General features: G+C 45.1%; 1 long non-coding RNA gene across 2 annotated transcripts in view; it reads left to right on the forward strand.

The window, feature by feature from the left end:
• The first annotated feature begins 11,926 nt into the window (after positions 1–11,926).
• Positions 11,927–25,291, forward strand: part of LOC132649728 (uncharacterized) — a 40,284-nt gene continuing 26,919 nt past the window's right edge. For both annotated transcript variants that reach the window (XR_009588232.1, XR_009588231.1), the window contains exons 1-2: positions 11,927–12,171; positions 15,244–15,404. This is a non-coding gene — a long non-coding RNA (uncharacterized LOC132649728). The remainder of the gene's footprint in view (positions 12,172–15,243; positions 15,405–25,291) is intronic.

Consider the following 25,291-nt stretch of genomic DNA (forward strand, 5'->3'; position numbering starts at 1 on the left):
TAAGAGAGTTCCCAGGGTCGGCGGGATTCTGCAGAAAATGGATCCCAGGTTTTGCAGAAATAGCTAAACCCCTTTATGGCTTAGCTATTTGTGACTTTATAAAGTCACAAGAGACTGAAAATTTTAATTGGACTTCAGAACAGCAACAGGCTTTTGACCAGTTAAAGCAGGCCCTGCTGTCGGCACCAGCCTTGGGGTTGCCGGACATCACTAAGCCCTTTCACCTGTTTGTGGATGAACGGAAAGGGGTTGCCAAGGGAGTCCTGACTCAGACATTGGGGCCTTGGAAACGTCACGGTGGCATACCTGTCCAAAAAGTTGGACCCAGTAGCGGCTGGCTGGCCCCCCCTTGTCTGCACATTATTGCAGCAATGGCACTACTCGTCAAGGATGCTGATAAGCTGACATTGGGCCAGAATTTGATGGTGACCACTCCCCACGCCATCGAAGGGGTACTCAAACAGCCACCCGATCGATGGTTGAGCAATGCCCTCATGACTCACTATCAGACCCTATTGATTAATCCTGGCCAAGTTGTTTCCCAGCCCCCTGCCTCCTTGAATCCAGCGACCCTCTTGCTGGACCCAGAACTGGAGCAGCCACTGCATCACTGTGGAGAGATCTTGACTCAGGTACACAGCCCCCAACCTGACCTGAAGGATGCCCCGTTAGCAAATGCTGAGCACACTTGGTTCACAGATGGGAGCAGCTTCATCCATAAGGGTCAAAGGAGAGCAGGCACGGCAGTGACCACAGAGACTGAGGTAATTTGGGCTCAATCCCTCCCCCTGGGACTTCTGCTCAAAAGGCTGAATTAATCGCTTCAACCCAAGCCCTTCCTCTGGGCAAAGGACTAGCTGTCGATATTTACCCGGACAGTAGGTATGCATTTGCCACTGCCCATGTGCATGGAGCCATATACCAAGAAAGAGGGCTCTTGACGGCTGAAGGGAAAGCTATTAAAAACAAAGAAGAAATATTACAACTCCTTGAAGCCCTATGGCTTCCCAAAAAGCTGGCTATTATTCATTGCCCTGGACACCAAAAAGGAACCACCAAAATAGCCAGGGGCAACAATCGGGCTGATAAGGCGGCCAAGGACATTGTGCTGCAAGAAGCAGAAGCTACCATCCTAGCAATGATGTTGCCAGAGCTGCCTAACCCAAGTTTGCCGGAGGAACCCCAATACACTGATGAAATAAAATGGGCACAAAACCAACCCATGGGTCAATATTTAAATGGTTGGTGGCACTCAGCTGACGGCAAGTTAATCTTACCCAACTCCTTAGCTAGAGCCATTCTCAGAAAAATCCACAGTCACTCACATGGGATCCAAGAGAATGGCGGGTGCTGTGAGACAATCCAAAGTAACTTTTAAAGACATGTGGAAAACCATTGATGACATTGTTGCTAATTGTAGAGCCTGCCAGCTGACCAACGCCAAACAACACCCGGGATCACGCCTTAGAGGTAAGAGACCTGGAGCCTATTGGGAGGTTGATTTTAGTGAGATCAAGCCCAGAAGATGTGGGTACAAATATCTACTAGTGTTTGTGGACACCTTTTCGGGATGGACTGAGGCCTTCCCCACCAAGGACGAGCAAAAAAATTATTGGAAGACATTCTACCCAGGTATGGCTTCCCGCATCTGAAAGGGTCAGATAATGGGCCGGCTTTTGTGTCGAAGGTAAGTCAGAGTGTAGCAAAATGTCTTGGGGCAGATTGGAAGTTACATTGTGCTTACAGACCCCAAAGTTCAGGTCAGGTAGAGAGAACAGAACATTAAAAGTGACCTTAACTAAATTGACCTTGGAGACTGGCGGTGACGGGGTGATGCTTCTCCCCTTTGCCCTGTATAGAGTTAGGAATTCTCCCTATCAATCGGGACTGATTCCTTTTGAGATTATGTATGGAATACCAGCCCCCATTGTACCTAATCTTAAGCCTGATGCCGTCGCTGAGATAGGTGAGGAAGACTTGATCTTCTGTGTCAGAGCTACCCAATGGGCTCATAAACATGTTTGGCCTAAACTGCATGCTCTCTGTGAGGCAGGCCTGGTCCTAGAACCCTACAAGTTCCGGCCTGGAGACTGGGTCTACATGAAGCGGTTCCGACAAAGCACACTGGAGCCCATGTGGAAGGGACCACACATCGTCCTGCTCACGACCCCGACTGCCATCAAAGTGGATGGAATTGCAGCTTGGATTCACTATTCACACACTAGGCTGGCCAACCCGTTCTCAACCCCAGAAGACTCCCTGACTCCTGCTGCCCAAGAATGGAAAGCTCACTGCAACCCAGACCACCCCCCACGTGTCAGGCTAGCCAAAGCCTCGCCATCGTCCTAGGTCTGCTAACAGTGTGTGCTGTTGCCTGGAACCCACATGCCCCTGTAAACAATACCTGGGTCCTGTGGGACGAATATGGTATAGCCACAGCCTCCCGGGCAGCTCCTCCCAAGCCATGGTGTCCTGAACTGAGTTTCAACCTGGCACTCGCCATGCCTACAGGATCCCGCGCAAGGTACTTCGCCCAGGTTCACTTTTATGTGAGTCCCTCCCCCGCTGACTCTCCACGGCGGCGGGAAAATGGTGGCACCTCAGCCGACTTATATTGTGCAAATGGGGTTGCGAGGAATATTCTACCAGTTGGAAACCGATTTCATCTGGACTCATCCAGTTCACTAGGGACCCCGAATATGGTAACTGCCCACATGCAATGAATAGGGATTTGCCCCGACGCCCTATAACCCAATCCTGTAATCAGCTACTGCTTTCCTTCCCCAAGGAGGGAAAGAACTACCCCAAATGGCTGCAGGGAAAAACTTTGGGCTGCGACAATGGAAGCTGGGAAGGCATGGGGGGGATAATACACCTCAGGTTACTCCTTTCTGGTATTGCTCCAAGAGCTGTTGGCCCTAACAGCCTTCAGTCCGATTACTAACAAGGCTCCCCAGAAAACAAGGACCCCCAAATCTCCAGTTGCTCCTGCCACCAGAATTAACCAAATTATGAGGCCTCCCCAGGAACCCCAGTCTGACCCTCTCTGGGAATTAATGCTTAACACCTGTGTAGCCCTAAACAGGACTCGCCCAGACGTCACTGAATCCTGTTGGCTATGTTATAACTCACAGCCCCCGTTTTATGAGGCTGTGGCAGTCACTAGTAACTACACCCTTGCCACGGATATGACCAGTTGCAGGTGGCAACCACCCCCTCAGGCCAGACTTACTCTCCAGGTAGTTCAGGAAGAGGGACTTGCGTGGGGACAGTCCCAGACACCCATCAAAACCTCTGCAACCAGACCTTAACTCTAGGGCTGGGAAGGATCAATATTTGGTACCTCCCAATAATGCTTGGTGGGCTTGTTCCTCCGGCTTGACCCCCTGCACCTACGGTAAGCTGCTCTCAGAGTCTTACTGTGTTCTGGTGCAGCTGGTTCCCCAACTAATTTACCATAACAATGCAGAGTTCCTTACAGCCCTTGATCGACCGTACCAGAATCACGTATGAAATAAGAGGGAACCCATAACGGCTACAGCTATCACCCTAGCGGTATTGCTGGGAGAAGCAGGAGCAGGAACAGGTGTTACTTCCTTGACCCTCCAGGATAAGCATTATGGACAGCTGAGGCAATCCATAGACTTAGACATCCAAAGATGGGAGGATTCAATTGCAGACCTGGAACAGAGCGTTGAATCCCTGGGAGGGGTTGTCCTCCAGAATAGGAAAGGACTTGACTTGGTGTTTCTGCAGCAAGGAGGGCTATGTGCTGCGCTCAAGGAAGAATGTTACTTCTGTGTCAGTAAGTCAGGTGTGATGAGAGAGTCACTGGCAAAAGTCAGGGAAGGTTAGAACAGAGGCGTAAGGAGAGAGAGGCCAAGTCAGGACGGTTTGAACCTTCGTTCAGCAAATGGACAACTTTGCTATCCACTCTCTTAGGCCCTCTCACAGTCATAATATTACTGCTTACTGTTGGGTCATGTTTGCTCAATCAGCTAATGACCTGCATCAGGCAGAGACTGGGGACTCTCCAGCTAATGGTGCTCCGCTCACATTACCAACACCTGGCCACAACTGACAACAACACCAACTCATAAATTCCCCCTCCCTTCAAGATAATAACTGTGTTCCTAGTCTGTGTCTAATCTGACAGGGTTATTCTCCGTGGAGCCACCTGCGACACCCGTGTAAGCTGATGGACTCAACAGGACTCATCCCAGACTGATACCGGGAGCTTCAGACAACACACGACTGCCCCATTGTCGACGGCCCCATGGTCAGCATTGAAGCAGCTATAGAAGATCCTCAGCCCCTGATCCCACTTGGCAACTAAAAATGATATAAAAGCCCCCCCTCCCAACACCAAGCTAAATGACTCGGGCATATCTTGAAGATTTGAGAAATTTTCCTCTTGAAAAGGGGGGAATGAGAGGTTCAAAAACTTAGAGTTAATTCCTGGGACTGGGGCAAAATCAGCAGATCACAGTCCTTTCAGAGCAGAGGTCCAGCAGCAGTCCCCCTCCCAGATAAACCTTAGGGTGTGCCTAGGGTCACATAGCCCCTAAGAAAGTCCATGGAATGTGTCAACTCCCCCTCCCTCTTCTACAGCTTAACCTGCCGAACAGGGCAGTAAAAACAAACCAATCATTTGAAAGGTCAGCTCCCCTAGAGACTTGCACTTCCCTGCTTGCGTTTTGTCCCCTTAAAAACCTTGTTCCCCAGGAGTTGGGGGTCACTTGCCCCTTTGTTCTTGTAAAGGGCGGCCACCCAGCTCGAGTTTGTAATAAAAGACCCTTGTGTGTTTTGCATCGGACTCAAAGCCTGTTGGTCTTTTGGGGACTGGAGATCTGGGTATTTCAGTACTTAATTGGTTGGAACTAGGCTCTTCAAGGATGCTTGAATTGCATTATACAGCACTCTCCTAGCATAGGAATAGAAACACAGTACCTAGTTAACATAGAGGCCCTGGAGAGCTAGCAGGGAGCTATGTCAGAGGCCATATAGCTAGGCTAGGGGTGTCTGTGAGACACTCTCCAGATGAAATCAGGCAGAGAGCAGGGGACCCTGCTGAGGGGAAGGGTATTGCCTTTAACCCCGAGCTCAGAACAGCTATCCCAGGCAAGAACTGCAACCTCAGCCAGCAGGAACCTCCAACACAAGCATTGAAAACCCCAAGAACCTTCAGTGATTCTCCTTAGCCAATCCAGTATCTGTCAGGAACTGGCATTTTGTTTGGTTTTCTTTTAATAATTTTTTAAAGGACTTCTTTTAAAAAATTACATTAGTGTTCTGCCTTCATGTATGTCTGTGTGCAGGTGGAACTGGAATTATAGACAGTTGTGAACTGCCATGTGGGTGCCGGGATTTGAACCCAAATCCTTCAGAAGAGCAGCCAGGGCTCTTAACTGCTGAGCAGTGTCCCCCCCCTTCCGCTTCCACCCCTCGGGAGCTGGCATGTTCTATATGGTTCATCCTGTGGCTGAATCACTTCTTGCTCCGGACGCTGGATGACAGTACCATCGCAGGCACATTTCCTCTTCAGTGCCTTCGCTAGTGTCTTTTTATGGTAACCATCGGAGATCCGCCGGGCAGCCGTGATCCTGCTGGGCCCGTTTCTCTGTGGAATACTCACACGGATACCCACAGTGCCCGCAGGAGCCGCCACCGCTTTGCTTAGTGAGGGGCCAACAGAATGGAGGTTCTGGAGAGTGGACACAGTACAATTCCTTCTCCTCAGTGGAAACGGTCTACAGGAGGGGCCCCTGGAGGAGCAGGGCTGGCCAGGGTGGGGTAGGAAGGACTCGGCACTGAGTCTGGGAGAGTGAGGAAGCAATGGCAGGCAGCTGAGTATTGGAAAGTGGCACGGTTGTTGGATGGCCTCAAGCCTTCTAAAATGTAAGTTAAAGTTAGATTTAAATCTCGTTTCTGTCCCAAGTGCTGCCATTGTGGACCACCATGCCAGAGTGTTTCTTCTGAAAGCTAAAAAATCCATGTGTTGGGCCTGATAAGGCCTGCTGCATCTACCTGAGCCTGGCTCGAGTTTGGAGACCTGTCTTTAGCTTCGCATGTAAGAGGCGCCACTTTCGGACAAAAGTGATTCAGCATATCCGCCTTAAATTCACCCCTGCCTGGTAACTGTGATGTAGAGGTTTGTTGCTGGCCCACCTCTCCTCGCACCACCTAACCTCACCCTCCACATCATCTTACCTCACTTCCTTAACCCTGCCCCTTGGCTCATGCCTATAAAAGGGGCTGCTTAATGGAACAAACCGAGTTCCTGCTTCGACAGATCTCCCGGCTCGGTAGTGTTTTATTCCCTGGGCATCTGGGGAGGTCCGGGCCGTCGACACCACCCCGCTCAGCCACGGAGGGTGTCCAGCTGGACTGGCCACCCTCCTCTCAGCTCCACCTGCCGGCTATGGACCCGGCAGACTGGTGGCCCGAGTGAGGATCCTGCTACAGGAAGAATGCTGACTGGCCAAGTGGTCTGCGGGTGAGCGTACCCCCATTAAATACGGGGCAGTCCTCCCCATCTCAGAAATCCAGCCCAGGTCTGGGATCCCTATGAATTTTGCTTAAATGTAGGAGTTCCAATCTGCTTGATACTCAAGCCCTTCAAGCATTGAAGTACGTTAGAAAGGTTGTTCCATGGCTGCCGGACCAGGGTGCCCTGTTTGACTGGGACACCTGGGACCGAGTAGAAAGCCTGGTCAACAGAGCACAAGTCCGGAATGGGGATATCCCTCCCTTTGGGAGTCATTCTCCTGGTCACAGCCCTTAAAGGCTGCTTTCCTCCGAGACCACCCAAAGAACATAAGGAATAAGGGTAGGAGACAGGAAAGTGGACTGGAGCAGGAGCTGGCCCCCAAAAAGAAGGAAGGTGCTGGGGCCAAACCCAGCATTAAGCCAGATGATGAGCCCCCTCCCCGGAGATAGAACATATATCCTTCTTTAGACCCATTTGAGAATGCCCCCTGGGCAGCCCCTACCCCTCCAGCTGTGCCACTGAAACAGGGCTCACTTACTAACCCCTTCGCTGGCTCCTCTACGCCCCCTCCGTATTTGGAGAGACCTGTGGAACTTTTCCCCGTCACAGCTGCTCCTGGGGCGGCTGGGCCCCCCAGCTGGGCCCCCTGTGGGGCTCTCGACCTCCAGGAACTGCGTAAGGCAGTAGCAGAGGATGAGCTCAATTCGCCTTGGGCTGAGACCATCCTTGAGGGGCTGGCGCATCAGGCGTGTGCTATAGGAGACTGCACGGACCTTTCTACAAGGAGGAATGCAGGGTCCAGGCGGAGTGCAACCAAGCTGACCCCCAGGTGCCTATAACTTAGGAAATGCTTTCGGGCACAGCTGACCAGTATTCCACAGGCCTCCAACAGGCTGCTCTCTCAGCCCCTTATTGGGAGCAGGTTAGAGCCGCCTGGAGGAAGCTAGCTGAGGGGCCTCTAATTTGGCTCACCTGGAAGCCTTGTACCAGTCCTCTTGGCACAGTCAGTTTGTGAGCGGTGGGGAGGAGAGTTTCCTCACACCTTCCTGTGACGCTCCCTTCCAGCTGGCACCGGAATCATTGCCTCTTTTAGTCCCTTCTAGACTCTTCTGACTATGGCCACCCTCTTCCCTTCCCACTCTGGAGCTGAGAACCAAACAGCCCTGGTCTCCTAGCCTGAGACTGTCCTGTTTCCCCACTGCCTCCAAGTCCTTTTAGCTTCTTTTCTCCCACCGCCTGGGCCAGGCAGGGAAAGGCAACGAACAACCACTGAACTGTAACCACTGGTGGAACACTACCTTGGGGCCTCAAGTTTCCCCATCTGTGAAAACGGGCAATTCCAGCCGTTGGTGGGATGCCTGGGGATATTAAGGGGAAGACACAATCGTGTTTTATATCAGTCAGTTCTGTTGTGAGGTCGGGAAGGATGAACACGTGGAGAAGGAGAGCGCACACACACCAGCTATTTGGGCAAGTTCTTTCGTAGGAAGGAAGATTCTGAAATGCTGGAAACTGAGCCGGCTGAGGAAGGGGAGTGTCGGGAGAGCAGACGGGAGGCAGGCCTTCTGAGCAGCGGTGGGGAGTCCTCCTGAGCCAGCAGCTAGGGTCCATGGGCACCCCACAGTTCCACAGTCCAGTGGGGCCCCACTCAAGTCCATCCCGGCCACGCTAACACCTTCCACCATGAAATCTTCCCCTCAAATTCCTACCGGTGAAGGGGGATTTGGAGATCCTGCCGAGGCCTGAGGAGGGGCCTAGCTCAGTCTCCCTGCTTTGGCATGGGAGGACAGAAGGCCTGTTGGAACTGTTGGCTATACAGATGGCAGGGGGTGTTCAAGACTTAATTACCATCCACCGGCTTTATTTGAATATTCAATGTTAAATGTTTTAAATATTTTAAATCACTCCCGTCCCCTTTTCCCGGCCTTTCCACCGGGGACTGCTTTCGGGCACTACCTCGTCCTGATAATGGCAGCACTGATGTTGGGGTGTCCACCTCTCCCTCTGTCACTCCAACTCCACCCTGGAGAAAGCGCTTCTCCCTTCCCCCCACCAGAATGGTGTTCCTTTGTGGGGGAGGAATGGCCTTTCCATAAAAGACCTCCAAGATCACTTAGACTCCCCGGCAGAGGTAGTTCTTCAAAACAGAGGGGGTTTGGACCCACTAACTGCCGAAGAAGGCGGCATCTGCTTGCTTTTGCAGGAAAAAAATCTGCTTCTTTGCCAACAAATTGGGCATTGTCAGAGATAAAATCAAAATCCTCCAAGAAGACTTGGAGAGATGATGCTGAGAACATCAACCCCTCTGGAGGGGCTTTCATGGCCTCCTGTCCTATTTTGTTCCTCTACTCGGACCCTTACTTCTCCTTTCCTACTTACCCCTGGGCCATGCATTCTTAACAAGCTCTTCCTACAGTTTATCCAGCAGCGGTTAGAGGCAATTAAGCTGCTTCGAGTAGAAATACATTACCTTCGGGTAGCTCCTCAGGAATCCAGCCCCACCTAGGGCCAGGCGCCATTTTATTCTCTAGAATCTATTTATAAATGATGAAATTATCATTTTTATTAGTGTGGGTGTGTCACGTTGCACGTGTGGACGTCGGAGGACAACTTTTTGGAGCTGTTACTCTCCTTCCACGGCATGTGCGTTATGGAGTTCAAAATCAGGTCACCAGGCTTTGCCCCGCAAGCATTTTACCTGCTGAGCCGCTCATGCCAGCTGTCTCCTTGCGGCGTGTTAACAAAGGTCTCCGTCACCTCCGTGACCCGGAAGAAATGCCTCCGAATGTCTGTCATGGTCACACAGCTGATGTGGAGAACGGAGGGCTTGCTTTGGTCGGCCTTCTGTCTACAAAGCTGAGGACATTGGGCTCACTGCCCGGCTACTGACCAGGAGGCGCTCTAAGCGCTGGCTCAAGAACTGCAGAAAGACCGGAAGTACCTTTACTGTGCCCGGAAGTACCTTTTACCGTGCTCTGCTCCGTCCCACGAGATCCACCCTATAGCTTCTTGTCCTGCTGAATGAACGGAAACTGTATTTAAGAAGCACACAGGCTCTTTCTGAACCTAGGAGGAAGGCCAGCTGCAGGGTAGTTGCTGGGCTTCTGCAACACCCAAGGCTTTCAATGGCAACTGCGCAGAGGGAATTCAAAATCTGGACTAACGCTCATCTTTGGAATAATGCTGCCTTAGTCACTGTTCTTACTATTATGAAGAGTCGCAAGACCAAGGTAACTCTCATGAAGGAGAGGATTTAGCTGGGGCTGGACGGCAGTTTCGGAGGTTTAGTTCATTATCGAATGTCATGGCGGGAAGCGTGGTGGCCTGCAGGCAGACGTGGTGCTAGAGAGGGAGCTGAGAGCTTTACATTTGGATCCACCGGCAGAGAGAGAAAGGAATGCTGGGTCTGGGGTGGGCTCATTTGTTTGGTTGTTTCTCAAGACAGGGTTTCTCTGTGTAGCCCTGGCTGTCCTGGACTCAATTTGTAGACCAGGCTGGCCTTGAACTCAAAGATCTACCTGCTTCTGCCTTCCTGAGTGCTGGGATTACAGGTGTGCACCATCATGCCTGGCTTTGGTGTGGGCTTTTTGAAACCTCAGAGCCCAATCCCAGCACCCCATTTCCTACAGTAAGACCACACTGCCTACTCTTCCTACTCCTTCTCAAATAGTGCCAGGCCCTGGTGACTAAACATTCAAACATATGAGCCTCCTGGGCCTGGAGGAATTCAAACCACCACAAATATTATCCTTTCTTTGCGTTCCGTTTCCCTTTGCATTGCCCACCTCCTTAAATAATCAACCATGTACATCAGGACATTGAGAGTCTTCATCAAGCATGTAGTGGTGCTAAGTACCTGTTGAAAACAGCCTTCAGAAAGCAGGGCCAGCCTGGGCTACAGTAGTGAAGATCCAGGCAGTTAGAGCTAAAGGGCAAGACCCTGTCTAAAAGAAAACAGACAACCAACCAAAACTGTTCATGTTTCCCCTCCCTTCTGTCCTGTGGCCTATGAGGAGGCTGCGCTTGTTGGCTTTTGGTCCCTTGGAACAGGGTGTGGCCATGGACAAGTGAGACGCAAGTGGAACTGAGACCTTCAGAACTCTTCATGTGTGACGGGCTGTGATAAGTGAAGAACAAACCTGTGCTATTGAGAGTTGGGAGCTGGGTTTTATTGCTTTGAGACAGCCTCACCTTGTAGCCCAGGCTGGCCTCAAACTCACGACCATCTTTCTGCCTCTGTTTCCAAGTTTTGGGGTACAAGTGTGAACCACTGTGCTCAGCTGACCTTAACCCCCCCCCATCATAGCATTTATCTGAAGGGCAAAGATCAAATGAACCACCTGAGAATGTAAAATGGCAGGAGAGGCAGAGCAGAGCACACTTCCTGTGAGACTCTGGGAAGAGACTTAGCACTTCTCTATAAGGTTAAACATACATTCACCGCAGCCCTCACCAATCCCTCTCTGATCTAATCCAGAGAAGTAACTTCAGTCATACAGAAATCTGAATATGTGAATACAGTGGCCCTGTTCAGAAGGGCCTCAAACTGGAAGCTGCCCGAAGGTCCTGGTGATGAGGAGTAAATAACCCGGGCTCATCTATACGCTGAGTCTACTCAAGAATGAGCAGGGGCATCAGAAAATGTGGTTGAGCTGCATGCGGTGGCACCGTAATCCCAGCACTCGGGGAGGCAGAGGCAGATGGATCTGTGAGTTTGAGGCCAGCCTGGTCTACAGTGTGCACAGGACAGCCAAGGCTACACAGAGAAACCCTGTCTCAAAAAAAAAATGGTGTACACATAGACGGAGAGAAAGAGATCTTAGCCAGTCTTGGTGGAACACGCCATTAATCCCAGCACTCAGGTGGCAGAGGCAGGTGGAGCTCTGTGAGTTGAGGGCAGTCTGGTTTTTATAGTGAGTACCAGGGCAGCCAGGGCCACACAGAGAGACCTTGTCTCAAAAAGCAAACAAGAGAAACCTTTCTCTGGACCTGTAACCCCACCAGTTCGGAGACTTGAGTCAAGAGAATTCCTTGCATCCTGGGATATGAAGTGAGACCTTGTTTTGTTTTTAAATCCTTTCTTCATCTATGAAATTAATATGCCTTCACCACATCTGTTGTGTCAGATAGCTGCGTACACAGGACAGCCTGTCTGCATTGGCTCTGGTAAATGCCTGGCCACCTCCCTGCCTTCCTGCTCTGGCCTCCTTGCTCTACATGGCCTGAGATAGTCCAGGTATTTCCGACTCTGTGGACTGCCTCAACACCTCTCCCTGCTTTAAGAAAGCCCTGCTCCTGTCTGCATGATTCTTGCTGCTTTTAACGCATGTTCAAAGACATGCTTCCTCTGTCTGCTACCCCGCGGAGCTTTTACTATATTCTATCACCATGAGAGCCAAACTTCAGAATAACCCACAACCCACCAGGCTGCTGGGGCCGCAGGCAGGCGGGGCAGCAACAGCCAATATCCTTGTACAGACAACCTTCGCATCCGGTTGCTACAGAAGCGGTCCTCCGCGCACAAGCCCTGTCCTCCAGGCCGGGACGCCCCGTGCTGGGGGCCTCCTTCCCGTGTCAGCCCTCAGCTGAGCCGGATGCTGGGGCCCTCAGAGGCCTCCTCTGCTGCCGGTTAGGGGTGCGGAGTCTCTCCAAACCACTTCCTGAATCTGCCCAGCGTCTCGGTAAGATGTTCTTGATTTCTTTGGTGGAAAGCAAATGTGACAGAATTTCCATATTGCAGACTCAAAGCCTGTTTTCCCTCTGTAATATCCGGGGTTGTCAGCCTCTTTTATTTTTGATGTAATTTATTTTTGACAGGGTCTAGCTAGCCTACCACTTACTGTGTAGCCTATGCTGGCCTGCACGTCACGGCAAGCCTCCTGCCTCAGCTTCCTAAATGCTGAGATTACAGACATGAATACAGGAAGGAGAGGGCCGCCGCAGCCTGATAGCCCTTTCTGGTATTTGTTGCTGCAGCCTCCCCTGGGGCCTCTGGGCTGAGCTGCAGAACTTCTAAAGGAAAGTAGTGCTGTGCCCTCCAGGCACCCAGGAGGGCCCGGGCTGATGCAGGGCCCTGGGGGAATCAAGGCAGGGAACCCCAGGCTCTCATATTCTGGTGGGAGAGTGAACGGTGGGGGGTGGGGGGGGTCTGAGTGGGGGCAGCTGAAATACCCAGATCTCGAATCCCCAAACGACCAACAGGCTTTGAGTCCGATGCAAAACACACAAGGGTGTTTTATTACAAACTCGAGCTGGGTGGCTGCCCTTTACAAAGACAGAGTGGCAAGCGACCCCCAACTCCGGGGGAACAAGGTTTTTAAGGGGACAAAACGCAAGCAGGGAAATGCAAGTCTTGGCATTACAGGATTGGGTGAGAGGGTCTCTAGGGGAGCTGACCTTAAAATGATTGGTTTGTTTTTAGGTGCCAAGACTGCAAATGGTCAGGCCTGGCTACCTGGGGGATACCTGACCCCCGGTACTGCCCTCTTCCGTGCAGGTTAGGCTGTAGTGAGGGGGAGGGGAGGTCAGCACGTTGCGTGGGCTTTCTTAGGACCCCAGTCACACCCCAAGGTTTATCTGGGTGGAGCTGCTGGACCTCTGCTCTGAAAGGACTGTGAGCTGGTGGTTTTGCCCCAGTCCCTGGAATTAACTCTCAGTCTTTGAACCTCTCGGTACACCTGTTCTTGGAGTCTCCTGCCCACTCCTCAAGGGGTGTTGGGGAGCCTCTGTTCCCCGGAATTAAAGTTGAACCAGGCATCAGCTGTTCCTGGTGTGACCCTGCAAGGTTCTCCCCCTGTAAGGCTCTCCGGCCGCTCTCTTCTTGTGTCCCTCCTGACTTCGTGGGCTGCTGGGAAGCAGCCCCCAGGAGGGAGGAGAACCGACACCGCAGCTTTCTGAGGCTTCAGTGAGGATTTTCTCGAAGTTAGTAGAATCCCCATTCTGGCCCTTGTCACAAGTTTAAAATCCTCACAGCTTGCATAACGTAACCATTTGGGATCTGCTTTTAACTTGGGTTGTTACAACTTGATAGAAGAAACTGGAAAGAGGCGGGCTCGGTAGTCAGAGCGCTCTTGGGCAGCTAAGATGGCTCCTCAGGCAAAGAAAGGCTCTTGCCCTGTGCCTGTGACCGAAGCCCCAGAACCCACGTGGGGAAAGGAGAGAGCTGACCGCAAGGGGAACTCCACCTATGCACTGTGGCCCATGCACACACACACACACATGAATAAACACGTTTTTTTTAAGGGCACCTGCTGCTTGCATTTGGCTCTCAGCAACCCCATCATGGCTCATAGCTGTCTGTAACTCCAGTTCCAGGGGATCCAGTGCTGCCTTCTCTCCTCAGAGGGTACCAGGCACCCATGAAATGGAGGCAAACACACATAAAATAAAGAAAAACAATTATTTTTGAGACGGGGTTTCTCTGTAGCCTGGCTGTCCTGGAACTCCATCTGTAGACCCGCTGGCCTGGAACTGAGATTCTCCCTAATCTGCCTGCTCAATGCTGGGATTGAAATCCAGGGCCACCAATGCTGTGCTTGTTTTAAAAACAGAACTAATATTACAAAGCGTTCAAGGCCAGCCTGAGCCACATGGGAGAATCTGTCTCAAAGAGGGAAGGAAAAGGAGAGAGGAAGAGGAGGAGGAAGAGGAAGGAAAAGAAGGAGGGAGAGGAGGGGAGAAGGAAGAGAAAGAGGAGGAGGAAAGAAACCCAGGAGGAAGGAAGAGGAGGCGATTAGGGAAAGGGAGGGCAGAAAATTTCGGAGCCGTGGCTCAGCCTGAGACTAGGCTGCCCCCCTCTGGAACTTCTCAGTACTGCAGAAATTCCTTATGTAAACAGGCTCTTGGTAGGTGGATTGAGGTGCTGGTGAGCCTTAGCCATCTCCAATGCACAGCTGGTGAGTGGGCTTCTCTGAGGTGTAAGCCCACCACAGGACAGTGGGCCTCATGTTTCCTGGATTTCATTCTGAATGGCTCAACCATACGGTCTGTGTGGTCCTGTCAACTGTACGCCTGACATTGGTACAGTTTAAACAACAGTTTGGGGGCTGGTGAGATGGCTCAGCGGCTCTTCCAGGGGCCCTAAATTCAATTCCCAGAAACCAGAGGGTGGCTCACAACCATCCATAAATGGATCTGATGCCCTTTTCTGGCAGGCAGGTGTACAAGCAGACAGGGCACTCGTACATTAAAAACATAACCAAAAAACAAATTAAAAAAATAGCTGGGCACAGTAGCACACGCCTGTAATCCCAGCACTCAGGGAGGCAGAGGCAGGCAGATCGCTGTCAGTTCAAGGCCAGCCTGGTCTACAAAGCAAGTCCAGGACAGCATGGCTACACAGAAACCCTGTCTAAAAAAACACAAAAAATGGCTTCAAGGCATCCATGAGAGGGAAAAACCCAGGCTTTGAGGATGGAAGGAAGTAGGGTGCTAGAACACAGGTGATTAGACAAAAGTGGGCGGGGCAGAAAGGCTTACATAGGGAGGGAGCCAGAAGGTGAGGTAGGAAGGCTGGCGAGCCAAAACTAAAGATCATTAAAGAGCTGTGAGGAAACTTGACTCTTGGTGCCCTAACTAAAAAATAAAAAGGCTTTAGAAAGGGTTTGAACACGGTTCCCTGGGATTAAACTGCTCCCAGGAGCCGTGCGTCATTAAACGAAAACCCCAGCGCGCAGCTGGGCTACCTCTCCGTGAGCTGCTGACGGGGGAGTCTCCAGACCCTCGCAGCACTATGAGGCTCCCATTTCGCTTAGTTTGCCACCAGAATGAGTTGGTGAGACCCAGTGGCTGAAGATGTGTGCTGCGCTCACAGGACATCAAGAAAGCCAGGGGCAGGCCTCTTCCCCGGGCGCCTTCATGATGCCAGAGGTCCACGGAGGCAGCTGAGGGGACTGTCGTCAGCAGACCTTGCCAAGTAAGCCCACGGCTGCCGGAGTGGCGAGCCTGTTACGGGGTAAACCCCCTGCTCTCTGATTACCTTTGCAATATTAGACCTGTCAACAGCTAGCCATGGAGGAGAAGGGCACGCTGAGGAAAAATAAGACATTATTGCCAGGCCTGCTGGTGCCTCAGATCCCAGCACTCAGGAGATGTATCCACCTGCATCCATCCAGATGCAGGTGGATCTCTGTGAGTTCAAGGCCAGCCTGGTCTACAAAGTGAGTTCCAGGACAGCCAGGGAGTCGTTCAACAAATGTCTCTGTCTCAAACAGCCAAACAAAATAGGGAATGGAGAAAAGCTCAGTGATCACGAGCACTGAATGCTCTTCCGGAGAATCAAGGCTTGATTTCCAGGAGCAGTGACCCACAAGTACCAGCTGCCTCAGGGTAACTGACCCCTTCTCTGGCGTCTGTGCGTATCAGAAACACAAACGCAGACAACACACTAATATGCAACACACTCATGTACAGAAAATAGACACAGCACTCATACACAAAATAGACAAAACACTCATGAAGAGAAAATAGGCAAAACAGTCATATAGAGGAAATACACAAAACATGCATATACAGAAAATAGAGAAAGCACTTTTATAATTTTACTTTTTTAAATATTAATCACAGGTTATTTACTTTGTATCCCAGACGGATCCCCCTCCCTCAATCCCTTCCAATCCTTCTCTCCCTCCCTCCCTCATCATCTTCTCCCTGTCCCTTTCCAAGTCCACTGATAGGGTAGGTCCTCCTCCCCTTCCATCTGACCCTAGCTTATCAGGTATCTTCAGGACTGGCTGCAATGTCCTCTTCTGTGGCCTAGCAAGGCTGCTCCTCCCTTGGGAAAGGGGGGTGTCAAAGAGCCCACCATTGAGTTCATGTCAGAGACAGTCCCTGTTCCCCTTACTAGAGAACACACTTGAATATTGAGCTGCCATGGGCTACATCAGAGCAGGGGTTCTAGGTTATCTCCATACATTGTCCTTGGTTGGAGAAACAGTCTCATAAAAGACCCTTGTGCCCAGATATATTTGGCCCTTGTGGAGCTCCTGTCCTCTCCAGGTCTTACTAACTCCCCTTTCATATGATTCCCTGCACTCAGCTGAAGGTTTGGTTATGAGTCTCAGCATCTGCTTTGACTCTACTGCTAGGTAGAGTCTTTCAGAGGCCCTCTGTGGTAGGCTCCTGTCCTGTTACTCCTATATCCAATGTCCATCCCATTTGTCTTTCTGGTGAGGATTGAATATCTTACCCTGGGTTCTCTTGTTTATCTTCTTTAGGTGTACAGATTTTATTATGTTTACCCTATCTTATAGGTCTAGTACCCACTTATAAGTGAGTATATACTGTGTGTGTCTTTCTGCTCCTGGGATGATCTTTTCATCAGGATGATCTTTTCTAGTTCTCACCATTTGCCTGCAAATTTCATGATTTCCTCGTTTTTAATTGCTGAGTAGTATTCCATTGTGTAAAAGTACCACAATTTCTGTATCCATTCCTCCACTGAGGAACATCTGGGTTGTTTCCAGGTTCTTCCTATTATGAATAAAGCTGCTACAAACATGGTTGAGCAAATGTCCTTGTTGTGTACTTGAGCCTCTTTTGGATATGTGCCTAGGAGTGGTATAGCTGGATCTTGAGGAAGCGCTGTTCCTAATTGTCTGAGAAAGCACCAAATTGATTTCCAAAGTGGTTGTACAAGTTTACATTCCCACCAACAGTCGAGGAGGGTACCGCCTTCTTCACATCCTCTCCAGCATGTGTTGTCACTTGAGTTTTTTATCTTAGCCATTCTGATGGGTGTAAGGTGAAATCTCAGGGTCATTTTGATTTGCATTTCCCTGATGGCTAAGGATGTTGAGCATTTCTTTAAGTGTTTCTCTGCCATTCTGTACTCCTCTACAGAAAATTCTCTGTTTAGCTCCATACCCCATGTTTTAATTGGATTACTTGATTTATTGCTTTTTAACTTCTTTAGTTCTTTATATATGCTAGATATCAGCCCTCTGTCAGATAGAGGGTTGGTGAAGATCCTTTCCCAGTCTGTAGGCTGTCATTTTGTTCTGACGACAGTGTCTTTTGCTTTACAGAAGCTTTTCAGTTTCATGAGGTCCCATTTATTGATTGTTGCTCTTAGAGCCTGTGCTGTTGGTGTTCTGTTCAGGATGTTGTCTCCTGGGCCAATGAGTTCTAGGCTCTTCCCCACTTTTTCTTCTAATCGATTTAGTGTATCTGGTTTTATGTTGAGGCCTTTGATCTACTTGGACTTTGGTTTTGTGCAGGGTGATAAGTATGGATCTATTTTCATTTTTCTGGATGTAGACATCCCGTTAGACCAGCACCATTTGTTGAAGATACTGTCTTCTTTCCATTGAATGGTTTTGGCTTCTTTGTCAAAAATCAAGTATTCATAGGTGTGTGGGTTTATTTCTGGGTCGTCTATTCGATTCCATTGATCCTCCTTTCTGTTTCTATGCCAATACCATGCAGTTTTTATTATTGCTCTGTAGTACAGCTTGAGATTGGGGATGGAGATACCTCCAGATGAACTGTTGTTGTACAGGATCGTTTTGGAAATTCTGGGGTTTTTGTTTCTCCATATGAAGTTGAGAATTTTTCTCTCAAGATCTATGAAGAATTGTGTTGGTATTTTGATGGGAATTGCATTGAATCTGTACATTGATTTTGGTAGGATAGTCCTTTTCACTGTTAATCCTACTGATACATGAGCACAGGAGATCTTTCCATCTTCTGATATCTTCAATTTCTTTCTTCAGAGACTTGAAGTTTTTTTCAAATAGGTCTTTCACTTGCTTGGTTAGAGTTACCCCAAGGTACTTTATGTTATTAGTGGCTATTGTGAAGGGTGTTGTTTCCCTGATTTCTTTTTTGGCCCTTTTGTCTTTGGTATATAGGAGGGCTTCTGATTTTTTTGAGTTAATTTTGTATCCAGCCACTTTGCTGAAGGTGTTTATCAGCTGTAGGAGTTCCCTGGTTGAATTTTTGGGATCACTATGTATACTATCATCTGCAAATAGTGATACTTTGACTTCTTCCTTTCTAAATTGTATCCCCTTGATCTCCTTTAGTTGTCTTATTGCTCTAGCAAGGACTTCAAGTACCATGTTGAAGAGATATGGAGACAAGGGCAGCCTTGTCTCATCCCTGATTTCAGTGGGATTGATTTAAGTTTCTGTCCATTGAGTTTGATGTTGGCTATAGGCCTGCTGTATATCGTTTTTACTATGTTTAGATATGTGCCTTGTATCCTTGATCTCTCCAAAACTTTAAACATGAATGGATGTTGGATTTTGTCAAATACTTTTTCGGCATCTAAGGAGATGATCATGTGGTTTTTCTCCTTCAGTTTGTTTATATGGTGGATCACATTGATGGATTTCCGTATATTGAACCACCCTTGCAGGCCTGGGATGAAGCCTGCTTGGTCATGGTTGATGGTATATTTTTATGTGTTCTTGGATTTGCCTTATGAGGATTTTATTATACAGAAAATACCAAAAATACTCATATAGAGAAAATATACAACACAGTCATATACAGAAAACAGACACTATTTATATACAGGAAATATCCAAAACACTCAAATACAAAAATACACAAAACACTAATATATAGAAATTACAAAAAAACCTTGCTGTTGGAGGTGGTTATTAATATTTACTATTGGCTTATCTTTCAGTAATGCTTGCTGCTAATCTTAAACAGCTGTATAACCAAATCACCACACAGCGACTGGGTTAATTTAGTTAACCTAGAACACAATGCTGGGCAATAGCTACTCCATCCTAAACCTCCAAGCCCTCATAGTTTCCTAACATTTAGATTTCCCACAATATACTTGCTTTTTGTGAAATCTTAAGTCTGGTTCATGCTCCATGTCCTCCAAGATCTCTCCTCCAGCTCTGCTCTCCTAGCTCTCCTCTCACCCCTCCTTCTCCTCCCACCTTCTGGCTCCTCCCCGCTCAACACTGTGTCTAATTGCGTTGTTTTGTCCTGTTTACACAAGAGTTGAGACAGGAAGCTTAGAATGAGTGTCACAATGCAATATCTGGATTGAAACCAGAGTTGGGGGTGGGGTGGGGGAGAAATCAGTATTTGAATGAACAAGGGTAAGGTGTATACATTAAAAAAAACACATTATACCAACATTTCCCCCTTTAAGTCCAATAAAAGGCTCCTTTTCTTTCAATACAATAATAATTATGAAATTATATGTGCAATGTCCAGTCCGTGTGTATTTAGTACATGGAGAGGGTATCTTAGGAGAAAGTGTCTGATTATCCTATCTATCTTGACAAGTTTAAAGTTCTATACCTAAATTAACTTTTATCCTTATTGGTATTACCTATATGAAAAGATTTCTCAACTTCTAAACAACTTAAGCTAAATGTGGTACTGTAACTATTTCGTCTTCAACCCCATCAGAGACTTGAGAAGGAAAAAAATTAGTTATGAGAGTAAATAGGAAGTGCATGTTAGCAGCTTCCAAAAAATAAAAATTGACAGAGACAGTTTGCTGCTGAACAGTTAGTCACCCATAACTCTCTATAACGTTGGAGATCATCTTCAGCCTTCTGGCTCAGAATATTTTGACAGACATATACGTGAAGCAGGAACTATTTAGGACTTGCTTACCCTGTCTTGGCAGAGTTTGGCAGTCGACTTGTCCTGCGTTTAAGCTTGCCCATTTTAGGCAGAATTTGTCTGTTGTGAAGCGAGGGTATTTTCTTTACCCGGGTGGCTTGTTTGCCACATTTGAAGCCATCTCCATATGGAGGTTCTTCAATGTTCATTATCTTCTTTCAGGTAGGCGGGTGCTGCCAGGAAATGACTTGTCTCATTGTCAAGGAATCTTTTAAATAATAAGAACATTTTAAATGCCATATTCTGTAGGTCTCTGAAGGTTTTGAAGACTACCTATCTTTATGTAATCGATTTGTATACAAAATCATATCTGTCTGTTAAACCTATGATGTATACTCCTGTGATAAATTAGACCAGTGTCTGACATGACTATGAGTTGAATAACTAATAATTAACTTCCATACCTAATATCCTAACCACCTTTTAATAGTAACACCTTTTAATGGTGCTACTTTTAATCCTAATACCTTTTAATGGTGTCCAGTTCTTTTGTTCTGCAAACATATAATTTCTCACAAGCATTATAGAGTTCTAAAATTATAAGTGTATGGGATGTGCAGGATGAAACTAAACTGTAAGCCAGTTTAAAAGTATTGGAAGTAACCTTGACTTTCTATCAATATAGTAAAGCTTATACCAATGTATTAAAAATACTTATTTTTCATCAATATGCAAAATCCTATACCAGAGTTAAAATTAACCTTATTTGGGAATAACAAATAAAATCTTAAGTTGAGTAGATTCAATAATCTAACCTTTTTCTATTTCTATAAAATATCCCTGTATATTCCTTGTTTTACTTTGAATAAGACCATTAATAATAAACATCTCCCAATGACAATAAAATTTCTTAGCCATAGCAAACAACCAAAAACATACCCAATCCCCTTTAAAGGAAATTGGACGCTGTTCTCATGAGTTTCTTCTAGCTGATATTGTGGACATGTAGAAATCCTGTAGGGGACCCAAATAAAAATGGTTAATTAAGCAAGCAATAACATTTGTGGTCCAATAACATTTGAATGTTGAGAAATTTCAGGCTTCATAAAAGGCCTTTTTGGAACAGTCTAAAATGCTGGACCAGTTAAAATTAGTAGCTTTCTTCAAAGTTCTTTTGGGAGCAGGCTTTGAGAAAACAGGAGTTGAAGCAGTTGAGGCAGGAACAAGCAGAATGCTGGAACATACAAGATGCTGGAACAGAAGTGTCAGTGTCTCAGCATGCTGAAGAATGATTCTGTCAGGTTTGATCCAGCAACTCTGGTGTCCAGTTCTTTTGTTCTGCAAACATATAATTTCTCACAAGCATTAAAGAGTTCTAAAATTATAAGTGTATGGGATGTGCAGGATGAAACTAAACTGTAAGCCAATTTAATCTATGCAAATTAAAAGGTTAGCATAATACATGTTGAGGATATTATAGCCAAGGATTTATTGGCCAAGTATTGTTGAAGTTTTGGCTGGAGACATTTTTATGTCCCAGTCAGTTTTAGAGTTGTTCCCATGTAAAGGGATTAGCAATATAAGTTACCATTATTATTGAACATACAATCATTATCATCAAAACAAGGTTGGATAGATTAAAATATCTTTTTGGGCTCTTGCGTGCCTGTTGTATTAGGCTAAGCTGCTACCTATTTCCCTAGAGAAGCCTCCCAATAGAGAGTCAAGCTGGTTGCCTTGAGCAATAGAAAAATGCATGTTTTAAGTAAATTTTATATAAATTCCCTTTAAATTTAGAATATAAGCATACCATAGGTATCTTGTACCTGTTTTGAGGTTTAGCCCTAGATTTGTATATATGTTGTAGCTATTTGTCCTATCCCTCCTAAACTTCCAAGCCCTCAGTTTCCTAACATTTAGATTTCCTACATTATACTTGCTTTTTGTGAAATCTTAGGTCTGGTTCATGCTCCACATCCTCCAAGATCTCTCCTCCAGCTCTGCTCTCCTAGCTCTACTCTAGCCCCTCCTCCTCTCGCCCCTCCTTCTCCTTCTTCTCCCACCTTCTGGCTCCTCCTCTCTTTCCTGTCCTCTGGCTCCTCCCTGCTCAACACTGTGTCTAATTGCTTTATTTTGTCTTGTTTACACAAGAGTTGAGACAGGAAGCTTAGAATGAGCATCAATGGAATATCTGGATTGAAGCCAGAGTTGGGGGTGGGGTGGGGGAGAAATCAGTATTTGAATGAACAAGGGTAAGGTGTATACATTAAAAAAAATTATACCAACACCCTGCTCATATAAAAAATATACAGAACACTCATATACAGTTAATATATAACACTCATATACAGAAAATATACAACACACTTATATACAGAATACATAAAATATTCATATACTGAAAATATACAAGACATTTCTCATATTGAAAACACATAGCACATACCTCATATACAGAAAATATACAAAACATTCCTCATATACAAAAAATATACAACATACTTATATACAGAAAACATACAACACACTTTTCATATATAGAAAATATATAAAACATCCACATTTAAAAAATAAGCAAAACTGTCATAGAGCAAATGTAAAATTAACTCATGTACAGAAAATATACAAATCACCTTTATACAGAAAATGTACAACACACTCATACAGAAAATAAAAACACTCATATGTAGAAAACATACAGAACATACCTCATATACAGAAAATATCCAAAACATTTCTCATATACACAAAATATACAAAACATTCATTTACAGAAAAAAGACAAACACTCATATACAGAAAATAGACAAAACACTCATATACAGAAAACAAAAAAACTCATGTACAGAAAATATATAACATACTCCTCATATATAGAAAAATTACAAAACACCCTCATTTAAAAAATATACAAATCCCTCATATACAGAAAATAGACTAAACACTCATATACAGATAATACACAAAAAAGTCATATACAGAAAATATACAAATCATCCATATATAGAAAAAATAAAAAACACTCATATACCGAAAATATACAATACACTCATGTACAGGAAATATACAAAACACTCATATAGAGAAATTATACAACACACTCCTTATACACAGAAAATATACAAAATACTCATATATAGAAAATATACAACAAACTCCTGATATAGAGAGCATGTACAAAACACTTCTAATATACAGAAAACATACAAAACCTCATATAGAGAAAATATAGAACATAGTCACATACAGAAAATAGACAAAACCCCCATATAAAAAATTACAAACCACTCATATAAAGAAAATATAAAAAATATTCATATACAAAAAATATTAAACTCTTCATCTATAGAAAATATAAAAAACATCCCTCATAGACAGAAAATTTACAACACACACAAAAAAATACAGAACACTCATATACAGTAAATATACAACACACTTCTCATATACAGAAAATATACAATATATTCTTCATATACAGAAAATATACAAGCAGTATTATACATAAAATATACAAAACATTCCTCATATACACAAAATAGACAACATACTTGTATATAGAGAAAACATACAAAATACCCATATACAAAAAAGTACAAAACACTCATAAATCGAAAATATAGAAAACACTCATATGCAGAAAATATACAAAGCACTAAGATAAGAAAAATATGCAAAACACTCATACAGAAAATATAAGAACACTCATATACAGAAAACATTCAGCACAGTCGTCATATATAGAAAATATACAAAACACTCCTCATCTACAGAAAATATACAAAACCCTCATATACAGAAAATATAAAACACACTCCTCATATACAGAAAATATACTAAACCCTCATATACAGGAAATACATAACTTAGTCACATACAGAAAATAGACAAAACCCCATATATAGAAAAAACACAAACCACTAATATATAGAAATATACAAAACACTCATATACAGAAAATATACAAAACATTCACACGTAGCAAATAGACAAAACACCCATAAACAGAAAATATAAAAAAGCTCATATACAAAAAGCATACAACACACTCCTCATATATAGAAAACATACAAAATGCCCCTCATTTACAGAAAATATACAAAATACTCATACGCAGAAAACTGACAAAACATTCAAAAACAAAAGATAGACAAAACACTAATATACATAAAATATACAAAATACTCCTATACTGAAAATATAAAAAACTCTTCATATACAGAAAATAAACATTAATATACAGAAAATATAAAAAACACTCATATACCAAACACATACAGAACATACCTCATATACAGAAAATATACAAAACATTCTTTATATCCAAAAAATATACAAAACACACATTTACAAAAATAGACAAAACACTCATGTATAGAAAATATAAAACACATTCATCTACAGAAAAAGTATAATACACTTCTCATATACAGAAAATATACAAAACCCACATATACAGAAAAAACAATGTAGAAATATACAAAAAATATAAAAAACACTCATAGAGAAAATATAAAATATACACATATACAGAAAATATAACAAACACTCATATACAGAAAACATTTCTTATTTACAAAAAGCATACACAACAGTAATATACAGAAAATATAAAAAACTTTCATTTACAGAAAATAGACAAAATACATATACAGAAAACATACAACACGCTCCTAAATACAGAAAAATATAAACCCATCCACATAAAAAGAAAATATACATAACACTCCTATACAAAAAATACAATTAACTTATATATGCAAGATATAAAAATAACCCATATAAAGCAAATATACATGTTCACATACAGAAAATAGACTAAACACTCATACAGAGAAAATATGCAACACATTCCTCATCTACAGAAAACAGACAAAACATACATATACAGAAAAAATACAAAATGACACATACAGAAAATAAAACACTCATATCCAGAAAATACAGAAAACACTCACATATAGTAAAGAGATTAAACACTCACATACAGAAAATATAGAAAACACTCATATTCAAAACACATACAGAACACTCCTCATATACAGAAAATATATGAAAAATCCCATATAGAGTAAATATACAATACACTCATATTCAGAATATTAACAAAACATTCATAAACAGAAAATAGACAAAAACACTCATATACAGAAAATAGACAAAACACTCAGAATTTATAGAACATACTCAAATACAGAAAATATACAAAACACTCATACACAGAAAACATACAGTACACTCCTCATATACAGAAAATACACA

This window comes from Meriones unguiculatus, chromosome 21, assembly GCF_030254825.1.
Source record: "Meriones unguiculatus strain TT.TT164.6M chromosome 21, Bangor_MerUng_6.1, whole genome shotgun sequence".
Lineage (NCBI taxonomy): Eukaryota > Metazoa > Chordata > Mammalia > Rodentia > Muridae > Meriones > Meriones unguiculatus.